Consider the following 19508-nt stretch of genomic DNA (forward strand, 5'->3'; position numbering starts at 1 on the left):
TGGAAGACAGAAATCAGCACTTGCAAAATAATTTGGATTATCCCAACTTTGTGAGGTTGTTATCTAGATTTTATTAAAGTAACAAATACACATCTTTAGCTTTAAATTGTATTTATTAATCTTATGCAGCCATTCAAAGTTAACAATAATTTGTGATATATTAATTAAACAATGAATTTCATATAGAAACACAGACAGAAGCGGAGTCAGTGCTAAGCCACTTGTAGAGAATAGCGGAAGTTCCCCCCCCATAGTTCGTGTGTGATCCACAGCGAACATTAATTCCACATCCATAAGGACACAGCGCACATTATTACCACATCCATAAGGACACAGCGCACGTTATTACCACATCCATAAGGACACAGCGCACATTAGTATCACATCCATAAGGACACAGCTCACATTATTACCACATCCATAAGGACACAGCGCACATTATTATCACATCCATAAGGACACAGCGCACATTAGTATCACATCCATAAGGACACAGCGCACATTAGTATCACATCCATAAGGACACAGCGCACATTATTATCACATCCATAAGGACACAGCGCACATTATTATCACATCCATAAGGACACAGCGCACATTATTATCACATCCATAAGGACACAGCGCACATTATTACCACATCCATAAGGACACAGCGCACATTAGTATCACATCCATAAGGACACAGCGCACATTATTATCACATCCATAAGGACACAGCGCACATTATTATCACATCCATAAGGACACAGCGCACATTATTATCACATCCATAAGGACACAGCGCACATTATTATCACATCCATAAGGACACAGCGCACATTATTATCACATCCATAAGGACACAGCGCACATTATTATCACATCCATAAGGACACAGAGCACATTATTACCACATCCATAAGGACACAGCGCACATTATTATCACATCCATAAGGACACAGCGCACATTAGCATCACATCCATAAGGACACAGCGCACATTATTATCACATCCATAAGGACACAGCGCTCATTATTATCACATCCATAAGGACACAGCGCACATTATTATCACATCCATAAGGACACAGCGCTCATTATTATCACATCCATAAGGACACAGCGCACATTAATATCACATCCATAAGGACACAGCGCACATTAGTATCACATCCATAAGGACACAGCACACATTATTATCACAACCATAAGGACACAGCGCTCATTATTATCACATCCATAAGGACACAGCGCACATTACTATCACATCCATAAGGACACAGCGCACATTACTATCACATCCATAAGGACACAGCGCACATTAGTATCACATCCATAAGGACACAGCGCACATTAGTATCACAGCCATAAGGACACAGCGCACATTATTATCATATCCATAAGGACACAGCGCACATTATTATCACATCCATAAGGACACAGAGCACATTATTACCACATCCATAAGGACACAGCGCACATTATTATCACATCCATAAGGACACAGCGCACATTATTATCACATCCATAAGGACACAGCGCACATTAGTATCACATCCATAAGGACACAGCGCACATTATTATCACATCCATAAGGACACAGCGCTCATTATTATCACATCCATAAGCACACAGCGCACATTACTATCACATCCATAAGGACACAGCACACATTATTATCACATCCATAAGGACACAGCGCACATTATTATCACATCCATAAGGACACAGCGCACATTATTATCACATCCATAAGGACACAGCGCACATTATTACCACATCCATAAGGACACAGCGCACATTATTATCACATCCATAAGGACACAGCGCACATTAGTATCACATCCATAAGGACACAGCGCACATTATTATCACATCCATAAGGACACAGCGCACATTATTATCACATCCATAAGGACACAGCGCACATTATTATCACATCCATAAGGACACAGCGCACATTATTATCACATCCATAAGGACACAGCGCACATTATTATCACATCCATAAGGACACAGCGCACATTATTATCACATCCATAAGGACACAGAGCACATTATTACCACATCCATAAGGACACAGCGCACATTATTATCACATCCATAAGGACACAGCGCACATTAGTATCACATCCATAAGGACACAGCGCACATTATTATCACATCCATAAGGACACAGCGCTCATTATTATCACATCCATAAGGACACAGCGCACATTATTATCACATCCATAAGGACACAGCGCTCATTATTATCACATCCATAAGGACACAGCGCACATTAATATCACATCCATAAGGACACAGCGCACATTAGTATCACATCCATAAGGACACAGCACACATTATTATCACAACCATAAGGACACAGCGCTCATTATTATCACATCCATAAGGACACAGCGCACATTAGTATCACATCCATAAGGACACAGAGCACATTATTACCACATCCATAAGGACACAGCGCACATTATTATCACATCCATAAGGACACAGCGCACATTATTATCACATCCATAAGGACACAGCGCACATTATTATCACATCCATAAGGACACAGCGCTCATTATTATCACATCCATAAGCACACAGCGCACATTACTATCACATCCATAAGGACACAGCGCACATTATTATCACATCCATAAGGACACAGCGCACATTATTACCACATCCATAAGGACACAGCGCACATTATTATCACATCCATAAGGACACAGCGCACATTAGTATCACATCCATAAGGACACAGCGCACATTATTATCACATCCATAAGGACACAGCGCACATTAGTATCACATCCATAAGGACACAGCGCACATTAGTATCACATCTATAAGGACACAGCGCACATTACTATCACATCCATAAGGACACAGCGCACATTAGTATCACATCCATAAGGACACAGCGCACATTATTATCACATCCATAAGGACACAGCGCACATTAGTATCACATCCATAAGGACACAGCGCACATTATTATCACATCCATAAGGACACAGCGCACATTATTATCACATCCATAAGGACACAGCGCACATTATTATCACATCCATAAGGACACAGCGCACATTATTATCACATCCATAAGGACACAGCGCACATTATTATCACATCCATAAGGACACAGCGCACATTAGTATCACATCCATAAGGACACAGCGCACATTATTATCACATCCATAAGGACACAGCGCACATTATTATCACATCCATAAGGACACAGCGCACATTAGTATCACATCCATAAGGACACAGCGCACATTATTATCACATCCATAAGGACACAGCGCACATTAGTATCACATCCATAAGGACACAGCGCACATTATTATCACATCCATAAGGACACAGCGCACATTAGTATCACATCCATAAGGACACAGCGCACATTATTATCACATCTATAAGGACACAGCGCACATTACTATCACATCCATAAGGACACAGCGCACATTAGTATCACATCCATAAGGACACAGCGCACATTATTATCACATCCATAAGGACACAGCGCACATTAGTATCACATCCATAAGGACACAGCGCACATTATTATCACATCCATAAGGACACAGCGCACATTACTATCACATCCATAAGGACACAGCGCACATTACTATCACATCCATAAGGACACAGCACACATTAGTATCACATTCATAAGGACACAGCGCACATTATTATCATATCCATAAGGACACAGCGCACATTATTATCACATCCATAAGGACACAGCGCACATTATTATCACATCCATAAGGACACAGCGCACATTATTACCACATCCATAAGGACACAGCACACATTATTACCACATCCATAAGGACACAGCGCACATTAGTATCACATCCATAAGGACACAGCGCACATTAGTATCACATCCATAAGGACACAGCGCACATTAGTATCACATCCATAAGGACACAGCACACATTATTATCACATCCATAAGGACACAGCGCACATTATTACCACATCCATAAGGACACATCGCATATTAGTATCACATCCATAAGGACACAGCGCACATTAGTATCACATTCATAAGGACACAGCGCACATTATTATCACATCCATAAGGACACAGCGCACATTATTATCACATCCATAAGGACACAGCGCACATTATTATCACATCCATAAGGACACAGCGCACATTATTACCACACCCATAAGGACACAGCGCACATTATTATCACATCCATAAGGACACAGCGCACATTATTATCACATCCATAAGGACACAGCGCACATTATTATCACATCCATAAGGACACAGCGCACATTATTATCACATCCATAAGGACACAGCGCACATTAGATCACATCCATAAGGACACAGCGCACATTATTATCACATAGAAATAATAACCCTATTGGTCCTGCCCAAGCCCTTAGCCTAATTTCCTACCAGTGTAACAAAGATATGGCCATCTATTATTATTATCCTCCCTCTTATTTTTGTACGTCTTATCTAAAAAATATTTCCTTTTTTATTAGTAAGATACTTCCTTTGTAGATACATATTGTTTTAGTCCAGCATTTTTAGATTTCCCCCCATGCACCCTCCTTCTCCTTATTTTCAAGTGTTATCCTGTTACTTTCAGGAATAGTGCCCACCTTAACCTATTAGTCCACTCAAAACTTATAAACTGTAATGAGTGTTTTAATGGTACAGGAAACATTACAATTGTCCCTGTTACCAATACAGGAATTCAATGCCATAAAATTTCATAGAGAAAACCAACTTACAAAATTTAAGAATATCCTAACATTGATTCCTAGTGATTTCCGGGCCAAACTAACTTAAAGATTTTTCTGAAAAAGAATTTAGTAAAATTAAGAACTATATCACGAGGTGTAAAGAAAAGAAAGGGAATACAAAAACAAAAAAATATATTAATATATAACAAAAAAACAAAAAAGTAATATAGTAATAAAAGAAATTGTAATGCACGCTTATGATGTGTGCTTTTTAACACAATTATGGAATTCAGGGGTGGAGAGTATCTTCCCCTAGACCCTCTCCACTCCTAGTTTCCTGTCCTTTATCCTGAATGTAATGAATATTGTGCCAATAGTTCATCTTAATTAACTTATTATCACCCTGATTTAAACACCACTTTTAAATAATTCCCCCTTTTTTCTTTCCCCTCGCACTTATTTTTTTATTAATCAATAGATTTTAGATGGTTACTCACTGATGTCACTTATTTATTTATTTATCTTAGATAATACACGCTCACACCCAGTTTCACTTTATTATCACAGGGATCAGTGCCGGGATCAGTGCTGCCCAATTTTGTGAATTATGTTCTATTGGCGGATGTTCTCTATATAACCCCTTCACATGTAACACTACTAGATCTCTGATGAAGCGCATGTGAGCATGCGCGAAACGCGTCAGATCTAGCACCCCTTGCACACCTGTGTTAGTGCTACTCACTCTGTATATCGAATAAAGTCACCTGGCTTCAAGTTCCTGAGTCCTCGCCTTTCTTCTTGTATTCTGTATCCGGCTGAGCCAGCCCTGAGGACCGGAACTACCATTTACCTCTTCAGCCATGTTTATCCTAGACAACTACCTGGTTTACTCCCGCACAGCACTCAGCTTAGTGTCCCCTGGTGGACCCCGACAGCGGCAAAAGCAGCCCAGGTCTGTCCCAGATTGGTACCTTGTCACCGACGTGCCATCGATAGAGCACGCTGTATGCTCTGACCATCCATTGCCCTATTACAGCATTGAGCCTTCTCTGGTCCCCTGGTGGACTGAAGCGACGACAACTCCAGCCTAGGCCCATCTCACAATTGGTCGCCCCGAACGTGTCATACTAGCGACAGAGCGTCAGGCACGTTGTATGAGTGGGCGCACAGACACGTGAGACGTCATCATTGGCGACGACGAGGAGCACAGATCGCACCACAACACGCCGAAGACGGGTACCTTCCACACAGCGGCAGGATTATTACAATACAGGTGTTTACCTTAGCGGGCCCATACAGGAGCAGAGACAAAGCGACCATACTAATCTACGTGATCTGCAAAACATAGGTGCACTCACGTAACACCTTCTTCACGATTACAACAACTCCAACTTTCCAGCAGACACAACCCCACAGAGGGATTCGGCCTGATACCATCCAAACAGGTAGTTATATGCTCTGGACTGTTGTTTACTTATTTTTACGCTTGCTCTGTCTTGAAACACCCGCTTTTGCTTATTTTGCCACTGCAAACCTTGTCAGCTAAGTTCTTATTGACCTATACATTTATGCTGATTGCAACAATACTGTACTTGATTGACACCTACTTCACATGAAAAGTATTGGTCACTTTTCTTACACAGGACTGAACTTTGATAACTGAAAAGAGAGACAGCATCATTCTTTTGTTTCTTCAACTGGTTTTGCTCACAATTCTGATCTCTCTTATATCACATATTTTTCCATTGATATACCATGGCCGAAATGTCAGAAACTGCAACCACACATCCCACAGGGGAATCTTCTGATGATAAACGCAGGCACATTCTGGCCACAGCACTCCAAGGGGCTAATGCTTTACCTACAGTACCTAGGGAAGAAAATTTGCCCTCATTATTTTCAGGTCTGGAGAAACTCCTATACAAGGAGACTAATCTCTGGTGGGACATAGAATTTCTGTACTTGTAAATCAAGTAGGGGAAGGTCCCATGTGGGCTAAGGATGAAAAAATTCCCCTCCTTTGCTCAACAACTACCAGAGTTCATGGAGGAGTGGAACCATACTCTAACTAGATGTTCCATGACCCTTATGAATCAACTACTGAGACATAAAAGACAGGAAAGAGACTTAATCCTGACAGAAATTAAAGCTACAGAGACTCACATTCAACCCTTTGAGGCTACTAGCCAATGTAAGGATTACACAGCACAGCTAGAGGAAACTATCAACAAATTAGATATGGACTTATCCAGCAGAAAAGTGTCTAAATACAATCATGACACAAAGGACTATGACCTTAATATAGTCTACTCATGGCAACAACTTAGGCCCACCAGGGGGAGGGGGAACTCTAACACCTCCAAGAATAGCAATAAAAAACGCAGGGGTCACACAAATGGGAAAAAAGTCACTTTTTCTAGCATAGAAACCACTGACTCAGAAACATCTCTCCCACAATCCCCCAGCACTCCCACTGCTGAGCCTAGTGAACCCTCCACCTCAGCTAATGCAGGAACTGGTGTCCCTACTAGAACAACTCTGGCCACTCTTGTTAAATCACCTAGTCAAACTAGTACTCCTAAAGCCTCAAGCCAGGCACACCGGTACCCCAGCAGGACAGCCTCAAAAAACAAAAAGAAATAATTAATGTGATTAATCTGTCTAACACTCAACTCACATCTGCACAGATCTCCATACTTAATAAAGGACTCACTTTTGCACCCAGCACGAATTTTGATGTCTTTTCTATTGTCATAGACATCAATAGACTAGTCCGCAAACTTACACTAAGGAAACACTTCTCAGACACTAATATGGAGGATCCCCCCCCCAGAGCCTTCCTTAACACCTTCATATAGCATCCACTCAGGTCTACTATTTAGAGACCAATGTGATTTTAACACATTACTATCACTACAAAACAACACCTCCAGCCCTTCATCACTCACACATAAGTTCTCACACAAAGACCGTTCATTCTTTTACCCTATTCAGGCTAGAAGCCCCAGCATTGAACTGTATCAAGACACAGTATTGAGAGATATTTTATCACTCAATGAGACCATAAAAGATACTCATTCAACAGTCAAACACAATATTACCCATGAAGAAAAAAATGCACTGGCTGAACTAGAGACCAACCCTGACATTGTAATAACACAGGCTGATAAGGGTGGGGCAGTAGTGATCCTCAACACCACTGATTATATGGAAGAAATCAATGTGCACCTTGGGGACACTTCTACCTACACACGTTTAGGATATGACCCCACTTCTAGGTTCAGCCAAGAATTATTCTCGTTCTTGGACACGGCCCTGGAGAATGGCTTCATTACCAAGGAAACCATGGAATACTTATTTGTAGAGAATCCTCTTACTCCAACCTTCAGGGTCGTGCCCAAGATACACAAAACCCTGACTAGACCCCCATGGAGACCCATTGTGGCTAGCATGGGGTCCCTATGTGAGAGACTGGGGGCCTGGCTCGACTCTGTCTTACAACCCATAGTCACCACATTGCCAGGTTACATTAGAGACAGTGCCCATCTCCTCTACCAGCTTAATGACATCAAATGGCAACCAACTTTTCAGTGGGTCACCATAGATGTAACGGCCCTTTACTCTAGTATACCCCACCAGAAAGGATTGGAGGCTCTGGGTCACATGATCAGGAGGTATACTTCATTTTCCGATGAATACATTCAATTTGTAGTTTCCACTGCTAAATTCCTTCTCTCACACAACTACTTTGTCTCTGGGGGGGAATTCTATTTGCAGAATTGTGGCACAGCCATGGGGGCAAAATTTGCCCCCGCATATGCCAATTTATACATGGGCTGGCTGGAACTTAACAGCATTTATGCTGATGACTTCCCCCTCAGGGACAATCTAGTTGTGTATGGCCGCTACATCGACGACCTTATAGTCATTTGGAATTCTGATAACCAGATAGAGGCACATACCTTAGTGGACCTTCTCAATGACAACCTGTTTAAGTTCACACATACGTTATCATCCAATTCCATAGCTTACTTAGATTTACATCTTTATATAGATGAAGGATCAAACATTATTTCCACAATTCACAGGAAGACCTTAGCACGCAATACCATACTTAGAGCTGATTCTTGCCATATTAGACATACCATCAGAGGCATCCCTAAAGGCCAATACATTAGGGCACGTAGAAACTGTTCCACTATTCAACAGTACAGAATACAAGCAGATGCCATCATTCAGAGACTCCTAGAAAGGGGTTACAATAAGAAGTTACTCATACAAACAGCTAAGCAAGTGAGTAAAATAGAGAGGCAGACTCTGTTTTCAAGCTACACTGGTAGAAATACCACCAATACAACAAAGAAAAATGCATTTACTGATGAAATTGTTTTTTCCACCCAATATAGTAGACAATTTGATGAAATCTGCAAAATAGTACTTAAATATCTTCCTATTCTTCAGAGTGACATCAAACTACAATACATAACCAAACAACAAATTAAATGTGTAGCCAAGAAGGCCCCCACAGTGGGGGATAGAGTTAGGAAACATTTCACTAACAAACCCACACCTGGGACACATTGGCTCAGCCTCAGTAAAGGCTTCTTCAAATGTGGCCACATCTGCAAGAGTTGTAATTATACTCAGAAAATAGATCACTTTTCTTCATCTACCACGGGCAAAACATTCTCTATCAAACAAAGAATAGACTGCACTACCCGTTTTGTAATATACTTAATAACATGCCGGCAGTGCTCCCTTCAATACGTAGGTCTCACTACACGACCACTTAAGGACCGTATCAGACAACACTTATTATCCCTAGAAGATGAAACTCCCAGAACCCCTGTAGCTAAACATTTCCGCTCTCATGGTAACCACACTAAACATCTTTTTACATTTGTAGGCATTGAACATATCCACAATGACATTAGAGGAGGAGATAGGGTGGGGAAACTTCAGAAGAGAGAGGCATATTGGATATTTACCCTTCACACTAAATCTCCCCATGGCATCAATATGAGACATGACCTTGACCTATTCATTGATTAGGCTTGATACATGCCCCATCAGCAGGGGACCTTTTTGCCTCTTCCTCCATTCTTCCCTTCCTCATCTCTCCCCTCTTCCCCCTCTCTGTCTTAACCTTTAACTCCAGGCCGAGCAATTTCTGTCCCTAGGTTCCTGTTTTATTTAGATAACCTAATTTTTAGTGTTTTCTCTTCTTTCACTGGTTTGTAACTCATATCCTACATTCAGACTACTACTATCCAATGGCCATTTCCCATCCCAGAATTGCATACTACCTTTATTCAATATCTAGCATTTTTTTCTGATCTGACTTCTTCACTTCCTTACCTGGTACCCATGTCATCTGGATTAAGCTTATATAGAGCGGGCAACCAATGACCAATAGGTACAGTTTCCCCCCCATGGTCCTGACACAAAAATTAGGTATTTACTCTATATACTGTGAAAATGTGTCCGGCCACTAGGGGCACATAGAAATAATAACCCTATTGGTCCTGCCCAAGCCCTTAGCCTAATTTCCTACCAGTGTAACAAAGATATGGCCATCTATTATTATTATCCTCCCTCTTATTTTTGTACGTCTTATCTAACAAATATTTCCTTTTTTATTAGTAAGATACTTCCTTTGTAGATACATATTGTTTTAGTCCAGCATTTTTAGATTTCCCCCCATGCACCCTCCTTCTCCTTATTTTCAAGTGTTATCCTGTTACTTTCAGGAATAGTGCCCACCTTAACCTATTAGTCCACTCAAAACTTAGTCTTATAAACTGTAATGAGTGTTTTAATGGTACAGGAAACATTACAATTGTCCCTGTTACCAATACAGGAATTCAATGCCATAAGATTTCATAGAGAAAACCAACTTACAAAATTTAAGAATATCCTAACATTGATTCCTAGTGATTTCCGGACCAAACTAACTTAAAGATTTTTCTGAAAAAGAATTTAGTAAAATTAAGAACTATATCACGAGGTGTAAAGAAAAGAAAGGGAATACAAAAACAAAAAAATATATTAATATATAACAAAAAAACAAAAAAGTAATATAGTAATAAAAGAAATTGTAATGCACGCTTATGATGTGTGCTTTTTAACACAATTATGGAATTCAGGGGTGGAGAGTATCTTCCCCTAGACCCTCTCCACTACTAGTTTCCTGTCCTTTATCCTGAATGTAATGAATATTGTGCCAATAGTTCATCTTAATTAACTTATTATCACCCTGATTTAAACACCACTTTTAAATAATTCCCCCTTTTTTCTTTCCCCTCGCACTTATTTTTTTATTAATCAATAGATTTTAGATGGTTACTCACTGATGTCACTTATTTATTTATTTATCTTAGATAATACACGCTCACACCCAGTTTCACCTTATTATCACAGGGATCAGTGCCGGGATCAGTGCTGCCCACTTTTGTGAATTATGTTCTATTGGCTGATGTTCTCTATATAACCCCTTCACATGTAACACTACTAGATCTCTGATGAAGCGCATGTGAGCATGCGCGAAACGCGTCAGATCTAGCACCCCTTGCACACCTGTGTTAGTGCTACTCACTCTGTATATCGAATAAAGTCACCTGGCTTCAAGTTCCTGAGTCCTCGCCTTTCTTCTTGTATTATTATCACATCCATAAGGACACAGCGCACATTATTATCACATCCATAAGGACACAGCGCACATTAGTATCACATTGATAAGGACACAGCGCACATTATTATCACATCCATAAGGACACAGCGCACATTAGTATCACATCCATAAGGACACAGCGCACATTATTATCACATCCATAAGGACACAGTGCACATTAGTATCACATCTATACAGATAGGGCTGTGATGAGCTAACACAAGTCATTGTGCTTGTTCTGGGGTACAGGGAAATCAGTGAAGAGAAAAAAAATATACTTACATAACAATTCTGTTTTTGTTGCAAATTGCTTTTTGGATATGAAGCTACAGTTTTTTGACCTTTTAAAACGAATATTTGAGGTGAAACTGAAATGTGCATCAGTGCATTAACTATCATTGCCATTCTCTGCAGGGTTTTGCACATTCAGGGCTGTCCAAAGAATTTTTTAGTTAGAACTATAGCTTTATTATGAGATTATTTGATAATTAAAAAAGGTTAGTAGATCAGTATATAATTAGATAATTAATACAATAAGACATTTCTTAGCTTTGCTGATGATAGTTTCCATAATTCAGGTGAACAGGGGACCCCAAACTGTATTTAAGTATGCAGTGTGGACTGTATTTAAGTATGCAGTGTGGACTTTTCATGAACCAAAAGAGGATCAGAAAGTCTCACTGAGGCATAATATAATGAGTTATTATGAGATAATTAAAAAAAGCTAACAGATTAGTATATAATTAGATAATGAATACAATGACAGTTTGCATAACACCAGTGAACAAAGGAACCCCAGATATCTCTTCTTATAACTGGCAGCTAGGATTTAAAAAGGTTTTATAATAGAAATGATAGAGAATATCCAATCATTTAACAGTAAAAGATAAATATGTTCTAGCTGTTATTACAACCCTAACTTCCTATATCACTCCAACCTCCCTACAGGGATTAGAAAATAAAGAACAAAAATGCAAAGGCAAATCACAGAAAAACAGGCAAAATCAACGTTAAAGGGACACTAAACCCATTTTCTCTTGCAAGGTGTATCCAGTCCACGGATTCATTCTTTATTTGTGGGATATTCTCATTCCCTACAGGAAGTAGCAAAGAGAGCACACAGCAAAGCTGTCCATATAGCTCCCCCTCTAGCTCCACCCCCCAGTCATTCTCTTTGCTGGCTCTAAGCACTAGGGTCTCTCTCGGGAGTGTAAAGTGAATGTGGTGTTAGTATTGTAGTTTTATTATCTTCAATCAAAAAATTGTTATTTTAAATGGTACCGGTTTGTACTATTTACTCTCTAGTAGAAAAGTGATGAAGATTTCTGCTGAGAGGAAAATGATTTTAGCGTGTTGTAACTAAAATCCACTGCTGTTCCCACACAGGACTGAGGAGTACCAGAAAACTTCAGTTGGGGGGAACAGTTTGAAGGGTGATCTGCAATAAGGTATGTTCAGTCATTTATTTCTAGACAAGACTGAGATAATGCTTGAAGAGACTGACAATATCCCCATGAGGGGAGGGTAAGCTATGTTCACAGACTTAGTAAGGAATTGAATGCTTACATAATAGGGCTAATATACTGGTTGACACTTATTCAGGGCAATCGATTGTTTGGCTAAGGAAAAATCGTTTTGCAACACACTTTGAAAGCCCTTTTGGGTTTTTTCTGGGGTTATTACCACATGGCTGTTTTTTAGTCACTTAGGAGTGATTTACTAGGCCTTACAGCTCTGGAATAGAGTGGGAGGGGCCTAATTTCGCGCCTCAGATGCGCACTTAGAATTGCAGATAAGTTCATGCTGTTTCACATGGAGGGTCCTGCTGATGTTTGAGGGCCTAAAAGAAGCTATATTCCCCCAAATCTGATCCCTAAGGGAAGGTAGGGCCACAGCAAGGCTGTGGCAAGGTGCTGTAGTGATTTAACCAGGTGTTGGCTTTAGGCTGCTCCGGTTTGGGCATTAAGGGGTTAATCGTTTTGAAACTTGGGGTGCAATCTTATTAAGGCTTTAGCTACATACTGTGAAAGATTGCTGCATTTTTCACCGTTTTGTAAAATTGTGTGCTCTTTTTATCTCTTAAAGGCACAGTAACATTTTTTTCAAATTGTGTTTTTTATTTGATTAAAGTGATTCCAAGCCTGTTTGTGTACTCTACTAGTCTATTAAACATGTCTGACACTAAGGAAAATCCTTGTTCAATGTGTTTAGAAGCCATGGTGGAACCCCCTCTCAGAATGTGTCCCACTTGTCCTGATATGTCTATACACTTTAAAGATCATATTGTTGCACTTAAGAATGTGGCCCAAGATGATTCTCAGACTGAAGGTAACGAGGGTAGCCCGTCTGCCTCTCCCCAAGTGTCACAACCAGTTACGCCCACGCAAGCGACGCCTAGTACCTCTAGTGCGTCTAACCCTTTTACATTACAAGACTTAGCGGCAGTCATGGATAATTCTCTTACAGCCTTCTTATCTAAACTGCCCGTGTTACCTGCAAAGCGTGATAGCTCCGTTTTAAGAACAGATTATGAGCATTCTGACGCTTTGGTAGCCGTATCCGATATACCCTCACAACGCTCTGAAGTGGGAGCGAGGGATTTGATGTCTGAGGGAGAAGTCTCTGACTCAGGAAGGGTTCCTCCCCAGACAGATTCAGATACATTGGCTTTTAAATTTAAACTAGAACACCTCCGTGTTTTACTTAGGGAGGTATTAGCTACTCTGGATGACTGTGACCCTTTGGTGATCCCAGAGAAATTGTGTAAAATGGACAAGTACCTAGAGGTCCCTGTTTACATGTATGCGTTTCCGGTCCCTAAGAGGATTGTGGATATCGTTACTAGGGAGTGGGATAGGCCAGGTGTCCCTTTTGTCCCCCCTCCTGTTTTTAAGAAAATGTTCCCCATATCTGACCCCATGTGGGACTCGTGGCAGACGGTCCCTAAGGTGGAGGGGGCTGTTTCTACACTAGCTAAACGCACAACCATACCAATTGAAGACAGTTGTGCTTTTAAAGAACCTATGGGTAAAAAATTAGAGGGTTTCCTTAAGAAAATTTTTGTTCAACAAGGTTTTCTTCTCCAACCTGTTGCCTGCATTATTCCTGTAACTACTGCAGCTGCTTTCTGGTTTGAGGCGCTGGAAGACTCGCTCCAGACGGAGACCTCATATGAGGAAATTATGGATAGAATTAAGGCTCTAAAGTTAGCTAATTCTTTTATCACTGACGCCGGTTTCCAAATAGCTAAGTTAGCGGCGAAAAATTCAGGTTTCGCCATTTTGGCGGCAGGGCGCTATGGCTAAAGTCCTGGTCGGCCGATGTGTCGTCTAAATCCAAGCTTTTGAACATTCCTTTCAAAGGGAAGACCCTATTCGGGCCTGAATTGAAAGAGATTATTTCAGATATCACCGGGGGAAAAGACCATGCTCTCCCTCAGGACAAGCCCTTTAAGACAAAGAACAAAGCTAATTTTCGTTCCTTTCGCAATTTCAGGAACGGCTTCATCCTCTCCAGCTGCAAAGCAAGAGGGTAACGCTTCACAGCCCAAGGCAAACTGGAAACCTTACCAGGGCTGGAATAAGGGTAAACAGGCCAAAAAGCCTGCAGATGCCACCAAGACAGCATGAAGGGGTAGCCCCCGATCCGGGACCGGCTCTAGTAGGGGGCAGACTCTCTCTCTTCGCTCAGGCCTGGGCAAGAGATGTACACGATCCTTGGGCATTAGAGATTGTAGCCCAGGGATACCTTCTAGAATTCAAGGACTCTCCTCCAAGGGGAAGGTTCCACATTTCTCGTCTGTCTACAGATCAGACAAAGAAAGAGGCATTTTTACGCTCTGTAGAAGATCTACATACAATGGGAGTGATCCACCCAGTTCCAATTGCAGAACAAGGACTGGGGTTTTACTCAAACCTGTTTGTGGTTCCCAAAAAAGAAGGAACTTTCAGACCAATCCTGGATCTAAACAATTCTAAACAAATTCCTCAGAGTCCCATCATTCAAGATGAAGAGCATTCGGATAATCTTACCAATGATCCAGGAGGGTCAATATATGACTACCGTGGATCTAAAGGATGCGTATCTGCACATTCCTATCCACAAAGATCATCACCAGTTTCTCAGGTTCGCCTTTCTGGACAAGCATTTTCAGTTTGTGGCTCTTCCTTTCGGGTTGGCCACTGCTCCCAGAATTTTCACAAAGGTGCTAGGGTCCCTCCTGGTGGTTCTAAGACCGCGGGGCATAGCAGTGGCGCCTTACCTAGACGACATCTTAATTCAGGCGTCAACTTTCCAAAGAACCAAGTCTCACACAGAGATTGTATTGGCCTTTCTGAGGTCTCACGGGTGGAAGGTGAACATCAAAAAGAGTTCTCTCTCCCCCCTCACAAGAGTTCCATTCCTAGGAACCCTGATAGACTCGGTAGAAATTAAAAGATTTCTGACGGAGGTCAGAAAGCTAAAACTCTTAACTACTTGCCGAGCTCTTTATTCCATTCCTCGGCCATCTGTGGCTCAGTGCATGGAGACAATCGGACTAATGGTTGCGGCAATGGACATAGTCCCTTTTGCTCGGATACACCTCAGACCACTGCAACTATGCATGCTCAAACAGTGGAATGGGGATTATGCAGATTTGTCTCCTCAAATTCAGTTGGACCAGGAGACCAGAGATTCTTTTCTCTGGTGGTTGTCTCAGGATCACCTGTCTCAAGGAATATGTTTCCGCAGGCCAGAGTGGATCATCGTAACGACCGACGCCAGTCTGTTAGGCTGGGGTGCGGTCTGGGACTCCCTGAAAGCTCAGGGCTTATGGTCTCGGGAAGAAACTCTCCTTCCGATAAACATTCTGGAACTGAGGGCGATATTCAACGCTCTTCAGGCATGGCCTCAACTAGCAGCGGCCAAATTCATCAGATTTCAGTCGGACATCACGACTGTAGCTTACGTCAATCATCAGGGGGGAACAAAGAGTTCCCTAGCGATGACGGAAGTAACCAAAATAATCAGGTGGGCGGAGGATCACTCCTGTCATCTCTCAGAAATTCACATCCCAGGAGTAGACAACTGGGAGGCGGATTTTCTAAGTCGTCAGACTTTTCACCCGGGGGAGTGGGAACTCCACCCGGAGGTATTTGACCAGCTGATTCAGCTATGGGGCACCCCAGAGTTGGATCTGATGGTGTCCCGTCAGAACACCAAACTTCCTCTCTACGGGTCCAGGTCCCGGGATCCCAAGGCGGTATTGATAGATGCTCTAGCAGCGCCTTGGGCCTTCAATCTGGCTTTGGTGATTTTGATAGGGCCTGCGTGGCCACGGAGGACTTGGTATGCAGACCTAGTGGACATGTCATCTGTCCCACCATGGACACTGCCAATGAGGCAGGATCTTCTAATACAGGGTCCGTTCAAGCATCCAAATTTAGTTTCTCTACGTCTGACTGCTTGGAGATTGAACGCTTAATTCTATCAAAGCGTGGGTTCTCTGAGTCAGTTATAGATACTCTGATTTAGGCTAGAAAGCCTGTCACCAGGAAAATCTACCATAAGATATGGCGGAAATATCTTTGTTGGTGTGAATCCAAGGGTTACTCATGGAGTAAGATTAGGATTCCCAGGATATTGTCCTTTCTCCAAGAAGGACTGGAGAAAGGATTGTCAGCTAGTTCCTTAAAAGGACAAATATCTGCTTTGTCTATCCTGTTACACAAGCATCTGGCAGAGGAACCAGACGTTCAAGTGTTTGCTCAGGCTTTAGTCAGAATCAAGCCTGTCTATAAACCTGTGGCTCCGCCATGGAGTTCGAATCTAGTTCTTTCAGGGGTTCCATTTGAACCTTTACATTCCATAGACATTAAGTTGTTATCTTGGAAAGTTTTGTTTTTGATAGCTATCTCTTCTGCTCGAAGAGTTTCAGAATTATCTGCCTTACAGTGTGATTCACCTTACCTGGTGTTCCACGCAGATAAGGTAGTTTTGCGTACCAAGCCTGGTTTTCTTCCTAAAGTTGTTTCTAACAAGAATATTAACCAGGAAATAGTTGTTCCTTCTCTGTATCCTAATCCATCTTCAAAGAAGGAACGTCTATTACACAATCTTGATGTAGTTCGTGCTTTAAAGTTCTATTTACAACCAACTAAGGATTTCAGACAAACATCTTCCTTGTTTGTTATATATTCTGGCAAGAGGAGAGGTCAGAAAGCGACTGCTACCTCTCTTTCCTTTTGGCTGAAAAGCTTCATCCGTTTGGCCTATTTGTAAGGCAGCGACTTGGTCTTCACTGCATACTTTTGCCAAATTTTACAAATTCGATACTTTTGCTTCTTCGGAGGCTATTTTTGGGAGAAAGGTTTTGCAAGCAGTGGTGCCTTTCATTTAAGGTACCTGTCTTGTTCCCTCCCTTCATCCATGTCCTAAAGCTTTGGTATTGGTATCCCACAAGTAAAGGATGAATCCGTGGACTGGATACACCTTGCAAGAGAAAACAGAATTTATGCTTACCTGATAAATTACTTTCTCTTGCGGTGTATCCAGTCCACGGCCCGCCCTGGCATTTAAGTCAGGTAAAAAATTTTTTTGTTTAAACTACAGTCACCACTGCACCCTATGGTTTCTCCTTTTTCTTCCTAACCTTTGGTCGAATGACTGGGGGGTGGAGCTAGAGGGGGAGCTATATGGACAGCTTTGCTGTGTGCTCTCTTTGCTACTTCCTGTAGGGAATGAGAATATCCCACAAGTAAAGGATGAATCCGTGGACTGGATACACCGCAAGAGAAAGTAATTTATCAGGTAAGCATAAATTCTGGGTTTTTTTCTTTCACAATTCAGACAGAGCAGCAATTTTTAAGCAACATTCTAATTTACTCCTATTATCATTTTTTCTTTGTTCTCTTGCTATCTTTTTTAAAAATGCCTTAATGTAAAGCTTAGGATCCGGCCCATTTTAAGTTCAGCATCATGGATAGCACTTGTTTATTGGTGGCTACATTTAGCAAACCAATAAGCAAGCATAACCCAGGTTCTAAACCAAAAATGGACCGGCTACTTAGCTCTACATTAATGTTTTTAAAATAAAGATAGCAAGCGAATGAAGAAAATGTGATAATAGGAGTAAATTAGAAAGTTGCTTAAAATTGCTGCTCTAGCTGAGTCATTAAAGAGTTTAGTGTCCCTTTAAGGTAATTTTCCTTTCTTGTGTCTATAACATCCTCCTAGTCCTGAGACACAGTTAATGTCCTGTTATTCCTGATATAGTTTAATTAAGGAACATTTAGAATAACTGAAGTGCATATAAAGCCCTTGCATTCCATTAAAATGAGGTTGTCTCATACAGTATTATTATCTGTAGTCCTAAAAATAAAATTGCAATAAAGAAACTTGCAATTTGGAGATCACCTTTGGGTGCTATGGTGGGGTGCCGGGCTAATAAAAGTCCCCCAGTTTAACTTGCCCCACTACGTTCTCTGGAGCATGAGACACCAGTTTCTAGATCAGAAATGCTTCATTTGGATGCGATAAATACAGTTGTCAATAAATAAAACAAAAAAACTAAATTTATGCTTACCTGATAAATTTCTTTCCGGATATGGAGAGTCCACAACGTCATTCACTTACTAGTGGGAATATCACTCCTGGCCAGCAGGAGGAGGCAAAGAGCACCACAGCAAAGCTGTTAAGTGTCACTCCCCTACCCATAATCTTCAGTCATTCGACCGAAGGGAAATGGAAAAAGGAGAAACAAGGTGTAGAGGTGCCTGAGGTTTAGTCAAAAAATAACTGTCTTAATAAAGGGTGGGCCGTGGACTCTCCATATCTGGAAAGAAAGAAATTTATCAGGTAAGAATACATTTTGTTTTCTTTCCTAAGATATGGAGAGTCCACAACATCATTCAATTACTAGTGGGAACCAATACCCAAGCTAGAGGATACAGATGACTAGGGAGGGAAAAGACAGGTGGACCTAAACAGAAGGCACCACCACTTGAAGAACCTTTCTCCCAAAAGAGGCCTCAGCCGAGGCAAAAGTATCAAATTTGAAAAATTTGGAAAAAGTATGCAGAGAAGACCAAGTTGCAGCCTTGTAAATCTGTTCCACAGAAGCTTCATTTTGAAAACCCAAAAAGAGGAGACAGCCCTAGTGG

The sequence above is a fragment of the Bombina bombina genome, chromosome 7, assembly GCF_027579735.1.
Source record: "Bombina bombina isolate aBomBom1 chromosome 7, aBomBom1.pri, whole genome shotgun sequence".
Taxonomy (NCBI): domain Eukaryota; kingdom Metazoa; phylum Chordata; class Amphibia; order Anura; family Bombinatoridae; genus Bombina; species Bombina bombina.